Here is a 26026-nt window from a genome sequence, read left to right as displayed (position 1 = left end):
TGCAACAAATGATGATTTTTCTTTCACAGCATACAGAAAATTAAAGCAACATTTGCTTTCAGCTGATGTACTCATATTGTCTTAATATTCTGAGGGAAGACCAAAGTTATCAAGTGTAGTGTGATGCACAATTTGCAGATGGTATCTTAAGATTTTCACCTTTTATAAATATAAGTATAACATATTTATTTTTCTTGTCACTTCATAATTATTATTCACTTGGTTTCATGTCACACACAAAATTCTATTGAGGAAAACTACTTTGGTATTCTTTTTTTGTTGTTTACAAGTAGCAGAAATGAAAGGATAGATTATTGGTAAAATAACATTGCATTATTTTTGTCCAGCAAATTTCTTTTAGACAAAAGTTGTTACTGTCTGGATGGTAATGTGTATTACTCTTCTGTTGTGGGGCTGTAGCAGAAATTGGGAGGTCCCAGAAAAACTTGCTTATAAAATACTGTATGCATTCATGCAGGGGATTAGGATTGTCCACATCCTGCCTGAATATAGGACAAAATTTGTTGTAGGGCTGCTGTCCTCCATTTGAACAGCTACTCCAAAAAAAGATTATATCTGGTCTTCTTCCTCATAACTGCTATGGGCTCAGATCTTAAATCCTTCTTTTCTTCCTTTAAAATGTAATTTGATATTGTGAAAATAAACTCAGCAGTAGTACCCAAAATACATGCTGAAGGAAGGAAAGAGAGGGAAAAAAGTGATTAAATGGACAGCTTTGGCCAAAAAAAACAGATGTGGCAACAAATAATTTTCTATAAACTACAGAAGAAAATTTAAAAAAATTTGTAATTCCTGTAATCTCTGTGCGCAAGTATGGTACTCCTCTCTAGCCTGTAATTAATGTCTGTTCATTCTAACCAGAGATAATTTTTTTTCTTGCCTGACCCTAGTAAAAAGGCTATTTATGATTGAAACACAAAATAACTATTCAGCATTTGGGGCACATACATTACAGTGATGCTTACAGACCAAATTCAGTGCTAGAGATCAAGTGCAACTCATTTCATCCAGTTGTGTCTCCTTGGCTGCAATGAAAACATTTTAAAAATTACTTCGTCTTGCATAGTTTTCATTCTATGTCTGAACTGAAATAGTAGAATACTTATTTTAACTCTTCTGAGGACATTAAGAGTGTATAAAATTATACCAGAAGTTGCATGGACTTCATATAATGAATTCTGTTGCAGTTCTTGCCTTTAAATGTAACTAGGGTATTAATTATTGCAGGTATCTCCAGCAGCATAATTGTATTTGTTGTGCTTGTTGTTTACTGTATACAGCTTTTCAATGTTTTTTAAAGCATTTATATAGTCAATATAATTTATCTGGTGGTCATATTTTTAAATAATTTTGTTTCCTTTACAATAACAAGTACTGACATTTGTCTTTTTCTTGGCTCAACATGCTGATAGTGCAGTAATAGATCTATTGTGAAGTTCTAACATTCCTATTTTTTTCCTAACTTGTTATGCCTGAAACCAACAAATTCAAAAGAAAAAATCCCATCCAAGTAGGATAATATACAACTTTATTTAAATTTTTCAAAATCTTTGGAAATCTTCACCCCAGGCATTTTTCATTTAAGCAGACAACTAGGAGAAAAAGGAAAAGAAAAAAAAAAAAAAAGAGAAGTGTCTACAAAAGGCTCTCCTGTTCTTAATTTTGGTTGAAACCATGCATACGCCTTTGAAGTATTTGCTGTAGTAATACACACCTTATTCCTCTCTGTGCCAGCCATATGAACCTATTTACATTGTAAGATTCAGCCAGAGGCCAGGAAAGAGATATGTACAGTAATTCCAAACACGGTCTATAAGGAAGTGCCTCAAAGATTTTCATAAAAGTCAGTGACACCTATCAAATGGCATTAAAAACATGTAAGCAGGCATGGCCATGATTACCTCAAACTGACATGATAGTACCTGTCTCAAAGAAATTGCACTTTATTGAATTGTCTTTAAACATTTATATAAAGTAACAAAGCCAGCAAAGTAGTTTAAACTTCCACCAAAACAGATGTCTAAGAGTGACTGTGCTTTGAAATATAAATGAAGTCAAGGGTCTTCTGTTGCTTTTGAGTAAGACAAGCTGACTGAAAAGCAAAACAATTTAAATGAAAAACATTGTTTTTCTGTTGTGGTAGTTTTAGCCATAACTAACTGTCTGTCTGTCTGTCTGCCTATGTAATAAAAGTAATCTGTGCTCTTAAAGGTAAAGAAACAAGATCGAAAATGCACTCCAAAGACAGCTTTCAGTACTCTGGAATTACAGAAGTTATTTTCCATCTCTGGATCCCTCTGCAGTACCAGGAACCACATACCCTTATAAGGAATTGCATAAATTTCAGCACAACTCACTGGGCACCATCAACACACATTCTAGGTATGATGCTAAATATTTTGGAGATTACTTCAGCGACCTAACTAGGAAGGATGACAGTCTGGTGTCTGTCATGAAATCTACAGTAAATCGTAAATCTGACACAAATTATCATAATAGAAGGGGTACTGAGATAAAGCCATATACTTTCAGGAGTAACAGCTTTGGATCACCACAGAACATATGTGTGTGCTTGACTTTAAGTACTGAAACCATCTACATTCTTCAGGGGAAATATGCACTTGAAGGACTTTTTGCTTATATCATCAAAGCTTTGGAAAAACTCTGTTTTTCAGAATTTTCCAGGACAGAATTTTCTGGGACCAAATATTCTGGTAGGACTTTTTTTTTCTTTTCCACATTATACAATATTTGTTGCTCAGTCATTGTCAATAACTCATTGGGCGTAGATCCCTAGATACTCGCACTGTAGCACTTTTCTATTGTGATCTCAGTCTGTGTATGAGCATGTGTTGAACACATTAAAATGAATCATCAAAAGGCACCAGGTGCATGGAGTGAACAGAGACATATAAAAAAGCACGAAAGTCATAAGTAAGTGCTGTCATGCCTTGTTTTCCATGAAACAAACAAGGGAATGCTGCACCATTCCATATTTATTATGGTGAAGGGTTTACTCAGCTCCTATAGTAAACCAGATCATCCATAGGCCAAAGAGTTTCATGTACTTAGGTGGGGGAGATCATGGAATTAACTTAAAAAGTGCCTAAATATCCATCAAATAGTTTTGCTGTGGGCTATGTCCACATACACTTTGTAACACTTTCCCAAATACCAGAATTATTTAATAGTGTTTCTGCTTTCACTATAATGCCTCAAATTGAGATGGCAATTTTTGCTCTGAAGCTTGATCTCAGGTGTTTGGTGATATTTGGTTTTTCCAAGGTTGATGCCACTACCCAAATTCTGGCATTCCTGAGCATTTATATGGAAATAAATTTGCTAGACTTCAAATTCCAACCAGAGTATTTCTTGCTTTTGCTGTGTGTACATTGCTGTATCACAGAGAGGTATACACGGCTCTTAGGTCCTTTTCTGGGTCTCCATCCTTGTCTGTTCAGCCTCACCCTTGGATTTAATTTGGGAAGTGACTGTGGTGAGAGGATGCTTTGTGGATTCTCTACAGTCCAGCAAATCCTCCATCCTTTCACAGAGGGAGATGACCTCCCTCTGATGCCTCACCTTGTCTAATACTGATGTTCCACATAGAAGCCAACAAAATTCAGCAGCTAAGATCATGGGAAAAAACTTTTACACCAGGCTCCATACTAACTTTGTGCCAGGTAACTGGGATATAAGTTCCACTCTTTATGCCAGAAGCTCTGGAACTGGTATTCAAGTAGTTATTTAATAATTTTCTTGTTTACTACTTCTAGCATTACTAAGAGGTCTCAAATGCCTAATCAAAGTAAAAATTAGAAGTGCAAGATTAGTTGCTTTCTGAGTAAATAGTAAAGCACCTGGGAGTGAACAGCAGATTGACATTTCATTTGCATTATGCTGATATGCAAATCTACTTAAAGCAACCAAAGAAAATGTTCTAGCATTACTGCTGGAACATTAAGTCATATCCTATTCACTTTGTTGAAGGCATAGTGTAATTCTCCATATCTTCACAATGAGCAGTTCTGAGAATTCTGTTGGAAAAAGTATCATTCCTTAGTATTATTACCATAAATTATTCCTATTGCCATCGTTACGGTTCATGCAAGATGTTATCATTGACAGCTGATACCATGGCCCTAGCATCCAAGCTCAGAGTATCAATTACAGATTATAGAAGTGGCCAATACACTTCTGGAAATTCTCTCAAAGCGTCCCCTTTACACATACATGCATGCCACAGAGGAACTGTATTGGTGGTCTCCAGCCTGTAATGACCTGGATGAAGTACCACCCTTGCTGGAGACATGGGCAGCAAATACCAGCTGGACAATTCACATGTTAGCCACTTCTAGCAAGAGCTTTTCTGGAGCGTCTTGTCTACATCATTCCTTTCTTTCTTTCCAGCTTTATGCTTACAGGTTATGCTGTTACTAAAATGCTGTCAGTGTAGTGGATTTGCTGGGAAATGCTTAAAAAAGTTAACCAAGTCATGCTCTCACAAAGTCATACCTGGAATCCCAGAAGCTGGAAATCTTGCCTTTCTGCTGGCAGGCAAGCTAGGATCCTAGCCCTGAGGCAGGAAGGGCAGCGACTGTCATCCTAGTGTTGTGGTAGCACAGCCAGCTTCTTGTCAGCCTCCTTGCCAGCCTGTCAAGCTTTGTGTGCCTCATGTAACGGAGGGATTTGGCAGCCCTGTCTCGTCTTTCCACTCCTCCAGTGCCACATTGAGAGGATAACAAATAGCCTTAGGAATGAGGCACTAGCTGAAAATACAAGGTTTCGGTTTACCACTGCAAAGGGCTGACAACAATCCTGTGTGCATCACTAACCATATTTTTGACACTTCAATTTTTTTTATGTCCCTGCTAGCAGAAATCTATTGTTCTGATCCTACTCCTTTGCTATAGGTTGCACAAGATCATCCGACCCACTGTGGGGAGCAGGTCCCAAGTGTGACATATCTAGTCCTTAGTCCCATTGCTTCTCAGAAGGAGTCAGCCAAATTCTGAGCTCTGCTTGCTCCATGCACATTAACAGACAGGGTCTGAACGGAAACATCCGGATAGAGATGTGACTGTGTCACAAACAGCCCTACAAACTAGCAGTATATTCTGGGTCCATGACCTGAAAGTGGGCGGATGCCAAGGGAAAAAGCCTTCTTTTGCTGTCCTCTGTAGGGCTGTATTGTATTCTGTGTAGTGCATCTTCATATCTGGGATTTGAGGGGACAACATTTGTAATCTGAAGAAAGAAGAATAATAATAGACTCAATTGTAATGGACCACTGTCGCACACTAGTCTTTCCCCAGATCTGAAACAATTTTCTTAAAGCTTAAGCAAGACAGCAATCACAAAAATTAGCTCATAAAAAAATGGCTTCAAAATCAGACAGTGAACTACACAAATCTGTGGCCGCTAGACACTATCTCTGCATGATCCCATCAGCTGGTAGACAAGGCTGAAGCAAGCTTGCTACAGCCTAATATTGAGCACAAAAAGAAACTGTCTTTTTGCACTTTGGAAAGAGAGAATGTACAAAAGTGTTGTTTGACATATTCCTTTTAGACTTCTTTTAGGCTTCAGTGGAAATTTAAAGAATTCCTTGCATGTCGGTGGCAGAAATATATGAGTGGTGTATTCAGTCATACACCTCTCACTACATTTCTATTTCTATTTCTATTTCTATTTCTATTTCTATTTCTATTTCTATTTCTATTTCTATTTCTATTTCTATTTCTATTTCTATTTCTATTTCTATTTCTATTTCTATTTCTATTTCTATTTCTATTTCTATTTCTATTTCTATTTCTATTTCTATTTCTATTTCTATTTCTATTTCTATTTCTATTCCTATCACTTCATTGTTTCTCAAAGTATTAGAATTTTTTTCATTTGTGTAATTAGAAAATATGGTATTTATTACTAAGAGGTAGAGACTAGAGACAGGAGGTGGGGAGCTTTCATCTAGGGAGACAAGTGCTCTGTATGAGTATTACTTAATGTGGAGCCATGACTCACACACAATGTCATTTTAACAACTTTCTGTGTTTAATTTCCTTTTCTTTAACCAGTAGCCTAACAGAACAGCATTCCAACTGTGGTGTATGGACCACCAGTGGTTTGTAGGGCTCTCCCAGGTGGTCTTGGAAGTTCAATGTTTTGGGAACTACAATACACCCAACAGATCTCAGGGAAAAGAACCAAGTGGTCCAAAGGTGATTTCTTTCTTGCTGTGTGAATGGTCTCCAGAGGGAAAAAAAAACTGGAGAGACCTCTTTATTTTTGGGGGAAAATTGTTACCAGTTGAATTTTGGACACTGTTTTACATTCTTAGTGTCTATAGCAGTCAGAAAGTTTTAGACGTCTGCAAGTGGAGACAAAACAGAGATGCAGATGATGCAGAACAACATGGCCAAATTGCTGCAGAGAGTCCTGAAAACCAGGGAAGTTTAATGCACCTGACATTTCAGGGAGATTTTGAACAGTTGAGTCTCATTACTTAGGCACAATTTAATTTGGCTTGTATTTCCCAGGTCCTGCTAGGTCCCAACATCCCAAGGGAGAACTGCCCTGGGTTTCTTCTCCCCCGATCCTAAAGAGGTTTTGTTTGGCAAGTGACAAGTAGGAGGTGATGGAGCAGATGGTAATGCCATTTCCAAGGCCACATGGTATGTCTCTCCTAGAGGGATTGCATGGTAGCCTGTATCAGTGATGAACACACTGTCCTGGTGCCTATGTGGGACTCAGCAGTCATAAATGCTGACCCTGTGAAATGGAGGGGACACTTGCCACTCTGCTCATGACCTTCATGGACCTGAGGGGTGAATTGAACTTGAGTTGCACTTGTGGATCCATCCCGCACATGGCACTGTCATTTTGGTGTGAACTCCGAAGAATAGGATGCCTCCTACTGACATGCCACTCCTGATTCCTGCACATTGACCCTCTGCATGGAGACCCTCTCTAGCACTCACTGACCTAGACTAACCCTGCCACAGCTTTTGAGATCCAGTGAGCTCATTGCCTGAGGGGGGAGGCTGCAGGCCAGAGGGGAGAAATGTAATACTGCGTAGTGTGTGTGCTTCAGTGCTCAAAAATGCAACAGTTTCCAGAGGGTAGAGAGAATGGGGGGAAAACTGAAAAACTCTTTGCATATCCCAAATTAGACCTTGCACTGGAAGAGAGGACAATATAACTAGTGTACAGGGAAAGAACACTTCCAGTAAGTAAAATTTAGCCTATTTCTAGCAATGAAGTATGTCCTGGGAAATTTCCATTGCATTATAATGGGCTTAATTAGAATGGTTATAACTGAAGAAGTGCACTTGGCAGAGGAGTGGGAAAGGAGAATGCTACCATTGTAAGGTTAACTGTGTTGCCTGTCTTTTGCTCATTTTATCAAATGGTACCTGCTCAGGTTCTAGGCTTCAATTTTCGTCAGGTACAATTGCAGTGGTTTCCCAGGCTCAGAATCAATTTGGGGATGCTCAGTTTTAAGCATTAGTCCTAAATGGCCAACAAGTCCAAGTAGACTTGGGGCATGCAGGTGTTATATAGAATCATTTGAAAAGAAATATTAAATACAGAAATACATTCTGGTTAAATTATTAGGTTATGGAAGCCTGTTATGTACAGTCTAAATATTTTTGCTGTCCCTAAATGCTAGATTGACTTCCATTAGTTTGGACCTTAATGACTTCAGTGGGATTAAATTTTAACCTCATGTAGCAATTTCAAGCCTTGCAGTGCTGCTGGGAGTCTCATAACTGCTCAAAATTGCTAGATTAGATTCTGGTGTGATCCTGTCTGGCATCCTCACTCTTGGTTTCTCTCTATTTGGGGAATGCTGGAGATCAGAGGGACTATCAAATGGGAGCTGCAGAGGATACCATAAAAGGGTTTAGTCTTTTTGAGAAGAAACCTTCCCTTTCATACAACTATTATATAATGCTATTTTGTCCTATGTTTGACAGGAGAACTAAGGCTTTTTTTGACTCTTAGTCAAGTCTTCACTCTGAAAATGTTTTTAGAGCCCTAGATCCTATCTATATTACTGGCATGTCTTACCTGGAAAAATGTACTGAAGTATTAACTCTACTTTCACAAAACATTTTTTTTGGTTACATCTGTGAAATTCTTTAGAAATTCTTCAGAATAGTTTTCTTTTTCAAAGTGACTAAAGAATGGTACTCTGTAGGCCATGAAAAGACCCCAAGGGCAAGAACTAAGGGCCAACATTAGAAAAAATAAAAACAATAATGTATAAAAACAATCAGCTCTCTAAAAACCCCCCTAAAATTTAAATTTTGATATTTCTTGTAACTTGGCACAGAGAAGTTCCAAAACTTGCAATAATTTTAGAGCAAATTGGGCTAAAAAAAGACAGATCACAATATACCCCAGAGAATCAGGAAGTTCCAGTTTCCTTTCCATGCAATGTTTACTATACTTGCACTCATACCAATGCCATGGATGCCTTCAGAATTTCAATTGTTAGCAGTAAACCATTTAAATGGCAGAGTGTCATTTAAATACAGAAATTCCTTTTAAAAAGATGTAACACAACATGAAAGCAAATTCATCCTTCTCTACAGTCAGGAGATTAGAAGATAACTAGCCAAGGAAATGTAGATATATATCACATTTGGCTTCCAGGCTGAGAACTAATATTTTTTTACCAGATTTTAAACAATTCTATTGTAGTTGCTAAAACAATACACCACTAAGCCACCAAAATGATATTTTTGGAATGAAATGAACATTCAGTAGAATTTGATACTTCCAAAGTACTGTTTGTAATCATTTGAGAGAGAAAATTTTGCCTTTTTTTTTTTTTTTTTTAATCTTCCTGTTAAGTGAAAGGAATGTGCAAACCAGTATGGGCTAGTAAAGCATATGACACAAAGCTTGGCTGTACTGAAGTCATAATTGGATGAGACTATGATCCACCCACAGAAATAATACAAATCCTTTAACAAGAGACTTAAGAACTGTTAACTAAAGCCAACATAGCAACAAGCTTCCCCTGAAAACACACCTTATCTCAGGAAGTGAAAACTATTCACTGCCTAAATTTCAATTAACTTTGTTACACTTTTCAGAACCACAGCGGTTCAAGCTTGATTAACATTATGATGACTGATAATTGCTTTTACAGGTCTGATTTGGTGGAACAGTGGAAAATGTCTTGCCAAACTGTATTACATGGGTGAAAAACATTAAATAGACAACTAACATGTCTCATATCTTCCTCTACTCTTCTCTCTTTTTCTTCCCTATATTTTGTAACCTCCCATAGAGGCTTATTGTGTGTGCATCTGTGTGTGTCTTTGTGTCTGTGTCAGTAAAAGCCCTAACGTTAGATCACAAGTTCTTGTTTATATAAGCTTCAATTTACCCTTCAGGCAGAAATTTAGAGATTTCCAAACACACAGATGCTTGCCACTATCCAAATTCAATTTGAAATGCTCTGCACAACATCTCCTTTAACTTAACTAACCTTGTATTGTTCAAACACTTCATAATGGGTTTTGATTGCCAAATATCATTACTAACTTTGCCATTGTTAACAAAGTTAATTGAAACACAAATAAATACAATTCCATAAAATGTCAAATCATCTGAAAAAATTTGTATTCATTTTATTAGACACACAAATCTTATTTTACAAATAATTATGTGCTAAGTTATTATGCAAAAAAACAAAAAAAAAAACCCAAAAAACAAAACAAAAAAAAAACCTAAAAGAAAATGTTTCTACCTAGTATTACCTAGACCCTAGGAAAGATCCTGGAGGACTTGAAGGAATGGGCCATTATCTGTCAAGAGTCTCAGGAATACAACTCATTCATATAAAGCAAAACCTAAGGAAGGGAGGCTGAAACAGCAAGAAACAAACCAAGGTTTTTAGAGAATAGGCGAAGAATGCTTCCCTCAGGGGAAGATTTGGAAGTCTCTGGAAGAGAGAGGGAGAAGGGCCAAACCTAGCATGCTGTCATAAAGTTTTCAGACCACGGCAAACTGCAGTTTCTTTTGATGTGCACACTGTGGAGGAAGCAGTTCTACACTCTAGAAATTATGGAAATAGGAGAGATTCAGGAAGAGAGAATCAGTGTCACTAACCTCCAAAAAAGCTCATGCTGCAAATAACACAAAGAAGTCTTCAAGTTCTCACTCTTTATGGATTAATTTCAAGAGAATACACAAAATAATACACAAAGAAAATGTAACTTAGTTACAGACATGATTGATCTCCACTTTCTCCACATTGCTGGAAAGTAATGCTTCTTTTAGCTGCAGAGGTTTTTTTTTCCAGACACAACATGATTTTGAAAGTGGATCCATATAACTCTCCTAAATACCATGAAAATCCAAGTCTGTAGCAATGTCACTGTCTGCTAGATTCATCCTGTGTTGAATCAAGAAGTGGTATTCTGCTTGAAAATTCTGCTTCAGGAGGTTCTCCTGCTCCTGCTTCTCCTTAGTCATCCTGTGTCTCCCAGAAAAGGAATGAGGGATCAAAGTCTGCAATTTCCATCCTATGAAACAGACGTAGATGAATTCTTAATGACAATTAACTGTCTAAAATTACAACAGTTTTACTGTTTGCAATTGTTCTCTAATGAGTGAGTTGCTGCAGAGTAAATCTGTGACAGAAGTTAGAGTGGCCTCTGCAGTGTCTCCTCCCAGAGATGATGTTTACATCTCAGTGAAAGGCAGACAGGATGCACTGGGTATAGTGCAAGGTACAGTAGGTGATAATCTGTGCATGGGATGATATCTCAAACAGCTGAAATGCTGAAAGTTTACTTCCTAATTTAGCCAATAGTAATTTGCTCATCTACCTATATGCATTTGATGTGGATTGAATATATATTGCTCATGCCCACAGGATATCCAAATACTGTCCTTTTCTGGCACAGCATAAATTTATTGCAGAAATTCTTGGATAGTTTGAAAAATGTAAGCACAGCATGTTCTCCAAGATTCAAAGCAACATATGTTTGTGTATCTTGTTCAAAGTTGTGCCTGAAAAATGTTAATGTTCATGTATAAGTAACGGCACGTAAAAGGGTTTTTGTTCTAGGCATATTTTACCCCTGGATTTATATGGGCATGAGGTAACACCTACTTTTTTTTTTTCCCTTCAAATGCATAATTGAAACAAGTCCTTATTTTGCTCACTATAAATATGTACCATATGTATCTCTTATAATGTTGTATTTTGTAGCATGGTGGGATTTGCTAGTACCTGTGAGTTATGTCAACCTTCATCCAAAGGGAAATAAAAATTAAGAACATTGCATTATGTGATATTATGTATCCTAGACATAGTCACAGCAAGTCTATAAGTACAGTAAACAGCTACATTATCACCCTATTGATTTACTTTGTATAATATGATGGTTTGATTGCTGTAAACAGGAATCATGCCACTAAAACAACAAACAAAATTGATTGTACTGAAGCACACACATTGTAGTTTCCACTGACTTTTAGGCTTGCTCTGGTATGCACTCACAGATCACAGGGTTATGATTAGCTGTTCTTCATAGTCTGAGAAAACAGTAAAGATGTGAAAATGCTGTGAATCCACTGCATTGCACACTTAAGAATTAACTTAAGTATTGGGCTATTCACAATTTGAAGGCTGTGAGTTTTAGAGAGCTAATCACATGACAGTGCCTGACTTTAGCTAAGTAAACACTCTGGAACTTCCTTCAGAACCTTTCTGATACAATACAAGTTAACCTTTTTAAAAACAGAGGTGTACCGCAGAAGGTGCTACTACTTTGGGTGCAATCTTATGTCTTTAAAAAATGTTATTACAGTATACCAGATATGGACCCCCTACTCACTAGGTCCTAGTGACCCAATAGAAAGCCTTTCACCTGTGTTCACCAGCAGAAAACCCTGTGTGTAGCCCTAGAGATATAAAACAAACTAGAGAAAAAGCATAACACAGCTTCAAAGCTTTCTGAGATGTTTATCCTCTCATTTGTACATCTGCTTAAAGTCTCTGTTTTCACTTAATATATTAAAAAATACAACAAAAAAATAGAAATGCAGCTTGTGAACCAATTACTAACGAGTAAAAGTATAACAGATGCAAACAAAGAAGTGCAGTATTTTTCACCATATGTTTCAAATCAATCTTACTCCTTCATCAGTTGGAAACAAAGCATAATGTTGTGGTTCTAACAGTAACTAACCTTGATCTATCAAACCATAGAAAAACTAGCAGTACTTTGACAAGCCACTTGTCCTATTTATTGTAAATAGTTAGTAGGATTAACTAAGATTCACTATTCATTTAGAATTATATTATCTAATTATGCCAATTTCAATCCTTTTCTAATTGCCCTCTTGTGTTCAAATTTCTTTATTGCTCATTTACTAGTTTCTGCTCTATTCAGTTGGCATTTTATTTAACAACCTCAAGTCTGGAATTTCAGGTACAGAGGTCTGGAGGCGAATGGCATGGTGATGGAGAGGAGGACCTGGGGAAAGGACTTTGCAGGACTGCAGCTGCTTCCCCCTCACACACCACAGATGGTGCAGAGCACTGGGGAGCACCAGTGCTATGGCTACAGTCCCTGACGTCCTCCTGAGAAATCCACCCACACATAGAGGCACCTGCACAACATGGTGTTTTTACTGTCTTTAAAACAAGCCATTCATCTTGAGGTTAATGGCAAAAAAGCTCCACACATTCCAGTTGCAACAAGACTACCCACAGACTTTGACATGTGTTTTAAAACTAGACGCTCTTTCCTGAATTCTCTTTTCTTCTTTCTTTTTTTATTTTTCCTTTTTCCATTTAAGCTTTTATTTGACTTTTGTACTCTAGAGCCCAAAATGCACTCCATATCTTTGAATCTGTCAGCATGCAAGGGGCCTGAGAAGACAGCAAGGCACTGAAAAGAACCCCACAGTTTCAAGCTTCAGGTGGGAGGCATGACTGAATAATCTCTAGAGATCCCTTCCCACTGCTGTTTCTGTCATTCTCACTTGCAACTTCCCTGTAAATGCACAGAGATATCTTAGTAAGGACTACAGATGCATTTTGTCACCTGTCTCCAATGTGTGCTGCAGTGGCTAATATTGTGCAAAGGTGCTTTCAGAGTGGATGTCAGGGTCCCTTTTACCACCTGTAAGCAATCAGCCGCAGTTGCCAGGATATTACATGCTGTGCTCACAAACAACTCGAAGGCTTGTTAAGTGCAGTTCCCTGTGCACTCGGTGCTTTAAGCAGTGCTAGCAGGGGAATCTCCACAATGTCACAGCTTTTACAGGCACAATGGTACCAGATCAGTCTCTCTGCTCTCTCCCAGCCTGCTGCACTGAGCTCTAGTGAGGCTGGTGCTTGGGAGGGTAAATTTAATCTCTCTTGCTTTGAGGATGTATAAACTGTAGAATCTGAGTGCTGTAGGTCTGCCAGATTCTCAGCTCTCTGAACCACCTTTTCTTGTGTTTGCCAAACTTTAAGGATCACTGGCTTATAATCATGAACTCAGTGAACTTTGCACCTAAATGTAAGGTGAGAAAGAAGTGACTTTTAATGTAAATGCTATATTCAGATCTAAACATGGCTTTAGGCCAGGTTCAAAAGAGGACTTAAGCACTTTATATGGGATCTAGAAGCTAGAAGTCTAAAACATTATACTGAAAATGCCTGCCTATCCCTGAAGACACCTGGGTTTAATAGGGCGTTGACCCTTTTCAGCTTAAACTTTCCTCCAGAGCCCCTCAATTTGTGTGTCTAAATTTATCCATCTTGGCATAGTCTACCAAATTTAGTTCCCTCTTGTTTATATGATTCAGAGTTATATGTCCTCCCTTTTAGAGAAATGTCCTGCCACCAGACTAAACCAATTAGGGTAAATGTACAATCCACTGACAAGACTCCAAAGTTTATGGAGCAAAACATAGTTCACTAATTTATGTGGGTATGTAGCTTAACTTGGTAGGAATTCTGAATTCTGGTTTTTGCTCCCACAACAGGATCTCTATTTTATAGGTGATACAGTTAAAATACAGGAATGACCATAGAAACTGGCACCCAAACTGTGTGTCTCAGCCCTAAGCCTAACCATTAGACCAGGGACTCATGCTCTGCCTCTGTCACTCAGTCTTTCATATTTTGTGCATAGCAGCCCCATTTTCCCAAAGGGGTGAGAAGAGTCCTGTTCTACTTCCCAAAAAAACCTATGAGGAATAGGCCACCTCCTGGTGATCTCCATCTTCTGAAAAGCAGGAAAAGGGGGATTAAAATATTCCAAGATGAGGAAAGAATTTAGTCTGTTTCCTCCCTACTTTTGAAAGAGGCAGAACAAGTTCTAACAATATTTTTAAAGAAACAAATGAGCTCTGTCTAGCTCTTTAGAAACATATACCTTACAGAAAGAGTCCTGGCTGTACATATCATGTGTGTAAAAGCAATTTTTTTGCAGCCTGTAGTAAAGGCTAAGCTCTAAGACACAATATATCCTTAGAGTTTATTTTTTGTATAGTTCCTGGCAATTGTATGCTCACTGACATAAGGTAGCTCCCAGCTTAGCTTGCTCTTAGGTTTTAAAATTTGGGCATTCTAATGCGCATAACTATGCATGCACCATTTATAGACAAGTAATTTTGCATTCTAGCTTTCATGTGGTGGTACCAGACATCTGAACGGGTTTGAAAACTAGACTGCATATGTAAAATGACTTAAGTCATACTCCTATAGGATGGGAGTAGTAAAATTTCATGTGTTTTCAGCCTTTTCTGTCCCTCCCCTGCTATGTAGCAATGAGAGGGATATATAGGCAAGGCCATGGCACCAGAACAAGTCCCTTGGTCTCTGCCCCATTACTTTAGCCTTCATTTTCATGTTCATCTCCTCCCTTCCTCCCAGGTAGGGCAGCTGAGATCATGTCATCTAAGGAAAATCCCCTTTCTCTTCTCCTCATTTACCCTTCCCACTGATTAAAGTACAATGCTGCCACAATGATGTCACCCAGACGAGGTCTGTCCCAGCCTCACTGGGTGCTTGCATTGGCTGGTGCAGCGCCAGAGTCTTTGTTATATTGAAGATTCACAGACACATGGGTTTGCTGTGCCTGCCCTTGCAGACAGCTGCAGCACTCATGGCTTGGTTCTTGTGGCCAAGACTCACTAGAAAAGCCCTTTGCTCCTGTTCAGCTGAGTAGTGAAGGGGCAGAGAGGCACAGATAGGGGGACTCAATGTCCTGAACTGAAACAAAACTGGTAAATACACACATGTGGAGAGACTGGATTACAACCTTCTTTTCTGTTTGGTGTCAAGCCAGTATCAGCTAAGCAAAGGTCCAGCAAGAGTGTCATAACTATCTAATTAGTGATTATGAAATGGGGTAACAGAGCATTTCTGACTCTACCTATTGGTATACTCCCTGAACTGAGGGCCAACATAATATTTTACATTAAACAAATCCAGTAGCAGTAGTGTCTATCTCTGGGTTTCTTTTCTTATAAAAACATAAAAAACGGGACATTACAATAATCCCACTGGTGACTGTACATTACTACTTGCTTAAGTTCAAAATGGGGCACATGTTCATCGCTTTTGCTTCTGCTAAATGCATAGACATTTTCTCCAAGGAGAGAATGCTGGAGCTTAACCCCATATACTTACATGCATGCTGCTTTTATCCAGTGGACTTATTACTTCAAATTCTCTTGTGATTTAGCAAGATGTAACCAGGTCTCCAATACTTATTTTCCTTCATGGCTTTGGTTTTCCTGAAATAAAAATCCCAAATGTAATAACATGACTGGAGTTACTGTCTCTTAAACTAATTTTGACAGACAGTGTTATGGACAGCTGTCATGGTTTAACCCTGTGACAGCTAAGGCCCATGCAGCCACTCGCTCCCCCCATGGTGGACTAAAAGTAGGTTTTGATACAGACAGTTTAATAGGTAAAGAAAAAGCCACACATACAAGCAAAGAAAAACAAGGAACTCATTCACCACTTCCCATGGGCAGCCAGGTGTTCAGTCATCTACAGGAAAGCAGAGCTCCATCATGTGTAACAGTGGCTTGGGAAGAAAGATGCCATTAACCACAAACATCCCCCCCATTCCTCTTTCTTCCCCCAGCTTTACATGCTGAGCTTGATGCCATATGGGATGGAATATCACTATTGTCAGCTGTGAGGGCAGCTGTCCTGTCTGTGTCCCCTCACAGCCTCCTCCCTGCTGGGGTTCAGTGAAAAGCATGGGAGATGCCTCAACACTGTGTGAGTGTTGCTCAGTGATAACTAGAACATCCCTGTGTTATCGTTTCCAGCAGAAATTCAAAACACATCCCCATATCAGTTGCTGTGAAGAAAACTAACAGCTAAAACCAGCTAAAGCCAGCACAACAGTTCACAGGGTAGTGTCACTATCTTTGAATATTTGGTCTGGCTTGATTCTCTCACTGATTATTAATTACAGCCTTTGACACTGTTTTTATGAAACAGAGATCTCCATAGTCAAAAGAAGGACAGTGACAGGTCAAAAAGGTTCACGTTTTTCACACATGAAATGATCTTACACCCATAGAAGTTGTCCATCCTCAAAGCACTTCACTTGAATTTCTCTCTGATTTGATATTCCCATGTTTAGCACAATTCCTGTGGTACAAAAAGGAGTATAAGTCCTACAGTGTATTCAGAGGAAAAGTATCCCAGCCAAGAGGCCTGCACCGCACCTCTGGGTGGCCAAATCCTGCACAGAACTCTGGGAGTTGACCCTGGCTAGATGCCAGACATCCACAAAAGCATTTCTATCTGTCTTTTCCACAGCTAGACAGGGGAGAGAGAAGGATTCATGGGGTGAGATAAGGTCCAGGAGAAATTATTCCCCAAATACCAACTTGAATTAGAGATATTAATCGAATTTATTATCAACAAAATCAGAGCAGGATAATGACAAGTAAAATAAGACCTTAAAAACACCTTCCCCCACACCCCTCCACCTTCCCAGCTTTACCTCATCCCCCACAGCAGCACAGGGAGACAGGGAATGGGGATTACAGTCAGTTCATCACACACTGTTCCTGCCACTGCTCAGGGAGAGGAGTTGCTCTCCCTGCTCCAACACAGGGTCTCTCATGCAGGAGAAAATTTTCTATGAACTTCTCCAATATGAGTCTATCCCACGGGCAACAGTTCTGCACGAACTGCTCCAAGGTAGGACACTTTTCCATGGGTAGAGTCCTTCAGGCACACTATGCTCCAGTGTGGGTCCCTCCAGGAAACCTGCTCCAGGCACGGGCTCCTCTTTGCACAGGTCTGCAGGTTCCTGCCTAGAGCCCACTCCAGGTCAGGCCTCTCATGGGTTTACAGTCTTCTTTCAGGCATCCCCCTTTTCCATTGTGGGCTCCTCCATGGCTTGCAGGTGTATCTCTGCATCCCTGGGATCCTCCACGGGCTGGAGGGGACACAGATGCCTTACCATGTACTTGCCTGGAGCACCTCCTGCCCCTCATTCTCTATTGACTTTGGTGTCTGCAGAGCTGTTCCTGTCTCATATTCTCATCCCACTCTTCTCTGGCCACAGCTGGACAATAAATTTTCTTCTTATATATATTATCACAGAGGTGTTACCACCATTTCTGATTGGCCCTGCCTTTACCAGCAGCACATCCATCTTGGAGTCATCTGGAATTGGCTCTCTTGGACATGGGGGAACTTCTGGCAGCCTCTCAAAGAAGTCATTCCTATAGCCCTACGGCTACCAAAATTTGGTCATGCAAACTCAATATATGTAAAGATCAGGGTGACAGCTCTAGGCAAAAATTTTATATAGATGAAGTAGTCAATTTCAGAAATGGGTTTGGAGTCAAATTATTCTTATCAATCACCTTGTTATAACATAACAAAAGTCATGCTATGGCTTTCATAGAAGAAAAGGAATAATTTTCATAGAAGAAAAGGAATAAAAGGAACATAAAGGGCATTGAAGGCACAAAATCATGCAGTGTCCCAGAGTAATGGACAGGCAATTTCCCACTTAATTTAGAAGATATGCATTTATACTGTTCATTCCTTGTAGCCATGAAGGATATATTATACTCATTAAATATGCTGCTGTCCTGACTCCATGCTGCCAAGTTGTAGTTGTTGAGTACAAGTAAAGCCCACAAGCAGTGACCAGAACACATCTTCCATGCAGCAACATAGCCACATACTAAAACCACATGATATGGATGGTTTAAAAGCAGAAATGGCAGTAGCCAATGCATGGTTTCACCGCTAGAATTTTGAGAAATTCACTTCTAGTGGTGGGAATTGATATTTACAGTGTTATTTTCAAATATTGCACACAGACAGCATGGCTTCACAATGTCTGAAATCTTGTTTGTTGAACTTCATTTCCTTCTATAAAAAGCTAACCCAGCCAAGTTGATCAAGGGAAGCCAGTTGATGTGATCTTTTTGGACTTCAGCAAAGCTTTCAGTACTGTCTCACAGGATTCTTCTGGACAAAATGTCCAGCTAGATGCTGGACAAACACATCATGGGATGGGTCAGAACTGGCTCATGGGCTGGGCACAACATGTTACAGTGAAGGGGGTGATATCAGACTGGAGACCTGTCACTACTGGGGTTCCACAGGGCTCCAGCTTTGGTCCAGGGCCCTTCAATATCTCCATTAACCACTTCAGTGCAGAACTCTAAGGAATTTAAAGTGTATTTGCCAACAACACTATACTGGGAAGAGCTGTTGATTCCCTTGAAGATAGGAAGGCCCTGCAGAAAGACCTTAACAAATTAGAGGGCCACAATCAACAACAGTATAAAGCTAACAAGGGACAGTCCTGGATTCTGCACCTGGGATGGGGCAGCCCTGGATGTACAGACAGACCGGGCAAGGAGAGGCTGGACAGCAGTGCCATGGAAAGGGCCCTGGGGTTCTGGTCCATGGCAAGTTAAACATGAGCCAGCAGTGCCCTGGCAGCCAGGAGGGCCAAGGCTGTCCTGGGGCATCAGGGACAGCACTGACAGCTGGGCAAGGGAGGGGATTGATTGTCCTGCTCTGCTCTGCACTGGGGCAGCCTCACCTCGAGTGCTAGGGGCACTTTTGGGTGCCACAGTATAAAAAGACATTTAACTGTAAGAGTCTGTCCAAAGGAAAGTCACGAGTGTGGTGAAAGGTCTGGAAGAGAGTCTGGAAGAGAGGAGCAGCTGAGGTCACTTGGTCTGTTCAGCCTGGAGAAGAGGAGACTCAGGGGAGACCTGCTTGTGGTCTTCAATATCCTCTTGAGGGGAAGTACAGGGGCAGGTATTGATGTCTCCACTCTCTTGACCAGCAACAGGACTCAAGGGATAGATCTAAATATGTGTCAGGGAAGGTGTAGATAGATATTTTATTCCAGAGGTTGGTTGGGCAAAGTGGTCACAGCAGCAAGCCTGACAGAGTTTGGACTGAGCTTGGACAACGCTCTCAGGCACATGGTGTGATTTTGGGGATGTCCTATGCATGGCTAGGAGTTGGACTTGATGATCTTGACGGGTCCCTCCCATCTCAGCATATTTTATAATTCTATGATAATATTCTAAGAACTACAAGGAAAAGTAAATCACAAGCACAAACCCAGATTGTCCCACTGAAGGTGAAAAGACATCAATTTCCTGAAATCATAAATACCTTTTACTTACTATGTTTCCTTCATGGTAAAGGTCTGTAGCTTTTGTATCCTTTGGACAAGAATCATGTTACTTAGAGATACTTGTGCCTCAACTCCACAAACAGTAGATGCACACTGGAATTATTAGTCTCATTAAAAAACTTGCGAATTTGAAAAATTGTGGAGGTTTAGGCTTTTTGAAAAAACACCCAAAGTTCATTTTCTCCATTTCAGCAGTAAGAAAAGAATAAAAATCTCTAGGAAAAGTCTGTACCACTGCAAAGGAAACAGTTACACAGTGCTTCTCTATTATGAAAATTGATTTGTTCTTAACTATTAGCATTACCACAATACAAAAATCTTCGTGAAAAAAAAGGCAGATTATAGTTTTCACATATTTTGGGAGGCCCTGCAGATAAGAGGAAAATGTGAGACCAGAGGTAAGCTACCTCCCACTAGGAACAGAAGCAGAACTGTCTTCACCAGGACTTTACCCTATGTTTGTTCTTGCCACAGAAGCAAGTCGCTGCAAGCATGGTATAGGCACAGGGCTGCTTGTGATTACTATCCTGGTGTCTTTTTTTCATGGAATTGACTCATTCATGGCAGCAGGAGTAGGATAATTTGTACTTACTACAGAATATGATGTGTGAGGAACAAATACAGAGCAAACAAGTTAATGCATAGCTATGTGGTAACAAGTTTATATGACAAAGTCCTAGCATAGGTGAACTCAGTGAACGTGGATCCTTCCTAATGAAGACAAAACAACTGCCTAAGTGTGCAGCAGCTCTATCCATCTTCCAGGATGACTTTCCTCTCACAAATCACTCCTGCGACTGAAGGACATGCCTACTAAGAAGTCAGACACCACCTTTTACAAACAGTAAAAAAAACATTATATCAGTGCCTGCTATATGGCTTGTCTCCCTTTTAACTGTTGAAACTGTAAACTTAGAGAAACTTTCCTTAACCAATGAAATCTTCTTATTTTAGGAGCTATAAGAAAGCTCCTTTACAGCTGCTGAGGGTGAGGAGAAGGTAGCAGCTCCGCCTCTTCTACTGTTGAGGTCTTCACTGAAATCTGCCAGGCCATACCTGATTTAGGGAAACTTGGATATTCCCAGTGGCAGGAATAAGTACCTGCAGGTAACACTCAAACACTGTGACTACTGCTAATAATGTTTTTTCAAAATCTCTTCAGAAAATATCAGCCAATTTTCAAATATACTTTCTGCTCCTTAATTCAGGTTGTTACTGGGGAAAGCTATGCTCTAAATTTATGTCTAAATTCTAAACTGAATCCAATTATGTTCTCATATATTCATTGGATGCCAAAGCAAGAAGGATATTAACAATATGACCCAGAAACTACTAAGTTCTCTACCCCAAAATTGTTGCTGCTTCTATATTTCTGACCACAATATGACATTGCAATATCTTAAATAGTTTAGTTCTTTCATTTCCAAAACCCAAAACTCAGGTGTAGTGACACTTATCTCCGGTGTACAGGTGTTTTGAGGTTTTATAAATGTCCCAAATTGTAAAAATGTTAACGCTATAAAATGTAGGAAGCCATACTGTCAACCCAGAGAAGACCAAATCAAACTGCCCATTCTCTATTCAAGAATTAGGGATGCCAAAAGCTACTGCAAACTAGAGTGTACATGTAGCTGTTGTTGAAAATTGAGGGACTTCCAAAGTTAAGAGTGTTAATTCAGATTACAGTTTTCAAATTCATAGAGACTTGAAAATGCAGAGGATATATTCTCATTTTTTATATAGCTACACATTGATATGCATAAATATTTAGATATACATGTGATCCATAATTTGTTCATTCTGCACTTCCATGTCCACATTTCAGAAATTTTCTTTCCTCCAGGAATGCTTTGCAGGTGGATGCAGCCTTCTAGAGATCACACAGTAACATTAATACAAGCTCACTGCACGGTATTTAGCTTGAAGCTGGACTGTTGTCCAGCACTGAAGCTCAGACTCCTTCTGCCCTTCCATCCTGTCATTATTTTTACAGGTCCCCTCCTTGGGCCCTTTCTAGGATCCTTTCCTGGTTTCAGCTTGTGCCAATGAGCTTTTTTATACACAAGTTTACACTACTGCAGATGTTATTTGTCCACAGCCAGAAACACTTCCCAAGAAGTATCACAGCTCAATAAGTAAGTTCAAAAAACATCTTAGTGAAAATAAACAGTACAATGAAATACTGCTCATATCAAAACAGAGATTAACAAGTATCAACCCCTATGAGCACCATAGCTGATTCCTTTTCGTGTCCTTCCTTTTAGTTTTAACAGTCCAATCTAGAACACTAGTATTGGAAATAGAAATTACTATCTATATATAAATATATATATATGATTTAGAGACAGCATTTTGATCTGCCAACACCTGTGCTGCATTAAAAACAAAATATTGTGTGCTTCTCTAAATTGTACCAGATAGTGCTGTTCATTCAGAGCGTAGTGTACTTTGCACTGCAGGAGTGTGGTAACACGTGCCTTTTACCATGGAAAGTCCTGGACATGTTTTTAATCATATAGCTGGAATTTATTCTTTGTGTGCAGGCCATTAATTTTATTTATTTTGTCTTCATTTTAATCACCATGTAAAGAAGAAAACAATCCTGGCATACTGTTGATATTTCATTATAAGCATAATTTCTGAGAAAATATGTCACACTTAGAAAAAACAATGGTAGGAAGAAAAAGGAAGAATTTTGTCATAGGTGAAGACTTACTATGAAATGTTAATGAACACCATTTTCTTTATATCAATAACTGTTTCTCTTAGTGAGCTTTAAGAATGGGCATTTACCTCCTAGCATTGCAGACTTTATATAAAGATTTGGCTCCTGCACTTGACACATTTGAGAAGAAAAATTTGAGATACAACCATAATGAATAACACATTATCATCCAAAAAGAGAGGCAAACGTGTACTGCCACCAAATGGTCAACTAAATGAAAAGCACATTTCTCCTATACACCAGGCAAAATGACCAATATTCCCAGAAATTACTTATGTTGTCTGTTCAAAAAAACTGGTTTTATTTATAAAATAATAAAATTGATACAGTACTTAGTATTTCAAGAATAGAAAATATAAGGATAGGTGTTTCAGATCTAAAGGGAAATTATTATTGTATTAAATAAAAATACTTTACATTTTGAAATCTCTATTCCCTCCTTTATTTTCTCAGTTCCACCCTCTATTACACCACTTCCTCACTGAGATCTGACCATCCCCCATCTGTACTGAGGTTTTTCCCTTCAGTGTTGCATGAGGGAGCCTTTTTTCCCCTTTAGTACTTTTCTACAACTTTTGTTCCACAAGCCTACCCAGCACTATCTTGTCAGGGATTTGCTGTCCCCTCACTGGGACAATAAAGAAAAAACCTAACCAAGCCACATGCTCCCCCATCAGTTTGTGTGATTTTGTCTACTAAATTCATCTTATTGGCTTCCAGTTCTGTTTCAGGACTTGCTCCTGACACCGTCTGATGACTGATGACAGAGCCACAGTGGTCAGTGACCAGTGCTGTCCAACACCATAGAAGTCCCAGTGCATGATGTTCTTTGGTGACCAGTACCAGCCTACAGCAACTAGTCACCCTGATGCCTATCTCACCTTGTTTACAATGCTACATTTGTTTACTAAATTAAATTTTAAGTTTTCCAGAGAAAAGCCTGCTTCTTTTTATATGTTTCTATGGTGTTGAACGTAGCAGAACCCTGATTGGGACATCTGGCTACTATTATAAAACAAAAAATGAATCATGCCAATAGTAGCTAGGACTTGAAGAAAAGGCAGCAAAGCTTACAGTCAGATTTTGGTGTTTGCAGCATAGGAATATAAACCAGGCATTTTCTTTCTCATGGTCTCAGGCACAGACTGTCCTAATACTGGTACTTGGGCTAAAATAAAAATAAAATCAACAAAAAACCAAAGACGAGAGACGAGGAACTTGGGGTGAGGACTATTCTAGTGCAGTACTTAGTACATGGGAGCTCAGGAGGACTTTCAGCTATTGTCCTAGAACACAAGTGCTACCCCAGCTTTAACTCCGCAATGAGAGAGAAAGGTCAGTCCTTATCCAAGATGCCGTTTTGCAACAGATGTCGAAGTGGGTGCTGAGCCATGTGGAAGAGCAGCATAACCCAGCTAGTAAAACTGTTGAAGCCTTTAGTCTATGTAGTCCTTGGGGCAGCACTGTGCCTTCTATCTGCCTGAAGAGGTTTTATTTATTTACCAGCACCCACATTTGTGCTAGAGATAACACTGGAGAGGGGAAAGCTGCCTCTGGTATGAACCTCTCCCTCTCTGAGCTTAGATGGGATGAGACAAAAAAGGGGAAGTAGAAGATGTGAATTAATAAAATATGAAGAACAAGATAAAGTGCTGAGACTGGTGGTAGTTAGAGAAGGCATATGACCAGCTTGGGATAACATATTTTTTATTTCCCAGCCCTAGTCTTTACAGAAATAAAATTGTCCCTCTTGTCCAATTTTCTTGGCCTGTGGGATCCAATGGTCAGGACAAACCAAGGCATAGCAGAGGAAAAGGTGAAATCTGTGACAATGTGTAAAAGTGCATTTGTGAGATTAAAGGGGTATTGAAGCTGTCACCACAAGAATGATAGAGAGGAGATAGAAATGCCAAAAGAGAAAATTTAAGTGCTCAACAGATTATTAAAATTACAAGAATAGAAGAAAGTATCTATAAATCCCGTTAATCATTATGCACAAAATAATTTGTAAATATTAAGTTAATATTTTTATGAATGAGGTGCTGGAATATAAGCACATGCAGTCAGAAGACATGCTCCAGTACACCTAAACCAAGCTTCGGTATGCTCTTCTAGACAGCATAGTCACAAAACTAGACTGGGGTAACACAACGTTAATGCTTGTATTTAGGCATCCAAGCACACCTTAGATTTTGTAGACTTATAAAGGAAAGTTAATTCCATTCAATTAAAGATAGTTAGGAAAAATTATATCCTGGAGAGGAAGACATAACAAATAGTGAGATCTTATCCTATGCTTGTCTGTGGCAACAGCTTGGGCTCAAAAAAGAAATTAAGTAAAGGGGAGACATTAAAAAAACATGGAAAAATCAGTCTCAGTTTGCATATCCTCTGGAAAATGTGTCACTGTGATGGTTCAGGATTAATTAGAGTTCTGACTCTGCTTTAAGGATAGAAAGCCAAGTGTCAGCCACAATAAAACAATATGCATTGTATATAATGTGATTACTTCAAATACTCAAAACTACTATAATGTTCTGAGAGGACCCTTCCAGACTTTTTGTGCCTATCCTACTACACATATAACCCTTCTGCAACTGTAGCTAGTAACAGAGGCTTGAGCACCAGGACCTCCTCCATACTGATTTATGGGACAAAGAAATGTTGCCTAAAAAGCTCGGGAAATAAAGCCTCCCAGAGAGGACAATAGGTTTTCTTTACAAAACATATGTGCTGAATTTCCATGTTTTTACTCTTCTCTGTGGGTCTGCTCAAGATGTATTGCAAGTTAATCACTTTATCATTTTTCACATATGAATATCAGCCATCCTGGAAAATAATATCTTTTAGGTTTCCTGAAGTAACAATGTGCTTTTGCCCGAATTGAAAGGGAGGAGACAGGGGGTGGGGAAGAGGAGAATAAAAAAAGAAGCCTGAAAATGAACGACTTATGCCAGACATGTTGGATCTGTATTTGCAATACCCTTGCTTCAGGGTATTTGGATGTATCCTGAATTTTGATTCAGACCATTAGAAAGATAGAATCCAACTGTAAAATTCTGAGATCTGAGTTTAGCGTGTATTTGGATGTAGAGTTTTGGCTGACCTCTTTAAAGGATGATGTTGTGCAACATACAGATTACTCCATAATCTAGACAAGTGCCAAGACATATTTAATAGTAAAAAAGTAGTCAAGATCTAAAAGCTTTCTCCTTTTTATTTTTTAAAATAAAAATCAAAAATAAAGAACTATATATCATATTGTAGAGTTTCAAAGATATTTTCCTGCAGAAGAAGTCAATATTTCTCCTAGAAGAAAAGAGCATTCAAATGAAAAAGGGACAATTTAGCCTTATTTCAGTAAAATAAGACATGTTTGCTGGGGTTATGAAACAGTTGTGAGGTTTCTTTTCCAGTAAGCTGGAAGAGGTTAGTTAGCTACCATCCAGTGATCTGTTTGGGCAGCCTCACCTAACAAATGCTCAAAACCAAGCCCCATTACCAGAGCTGTACTTTATCTCTATTTCAGTTCTTCTCTTGGACTGTGCACAAAACCCAAGAGGGTTCAACCTTATTACTGTAGTTTCTGTGTTTT

At 39.1% G+C, this 26026-nt stretch overlaps 1 long non-coding RNA gene across 1 annotated transcript; it reads right to left on the bottom strand.

The window, feature by feature from the left end:
- Positions 1–1532: 1532 nt before the first annotated feature.
- On the bottom strand, positions 1533–16281 carry LOC101233531 (uncharacterized). The gene is made up of 3 exons (XR_181432.5): positions 15991–16281; positions 15683–15789; positions 1533–10565 (listed from the first exon to the last, which is right to left on the bottom strand). It is a non-coding gene; the product is annotated as an uncharacterized lncRNA (long non-coding RNA).
- Between the last annotated feature and the right edge of the window lie 9745 nt (positions 16282–26026).

The sequence above is a fragment of the Taeniopygia guttata genome, chromosome Z (assembly GCF_048771995.1).
Source record: "Taeniopygia guttata chromosome Z, bTaeGut7.mat, whole genome shotgun sequence".
Taxonomy (NCBI): Eukaryota; Metazoa; Chordata; class Aves; order Passeriformes; family Estrildidae; genus Taeniopygia; species Taeniopygia guttata.
This window is presented reverse-complemented; position numbering and strand designations above follow the sequence as displayed.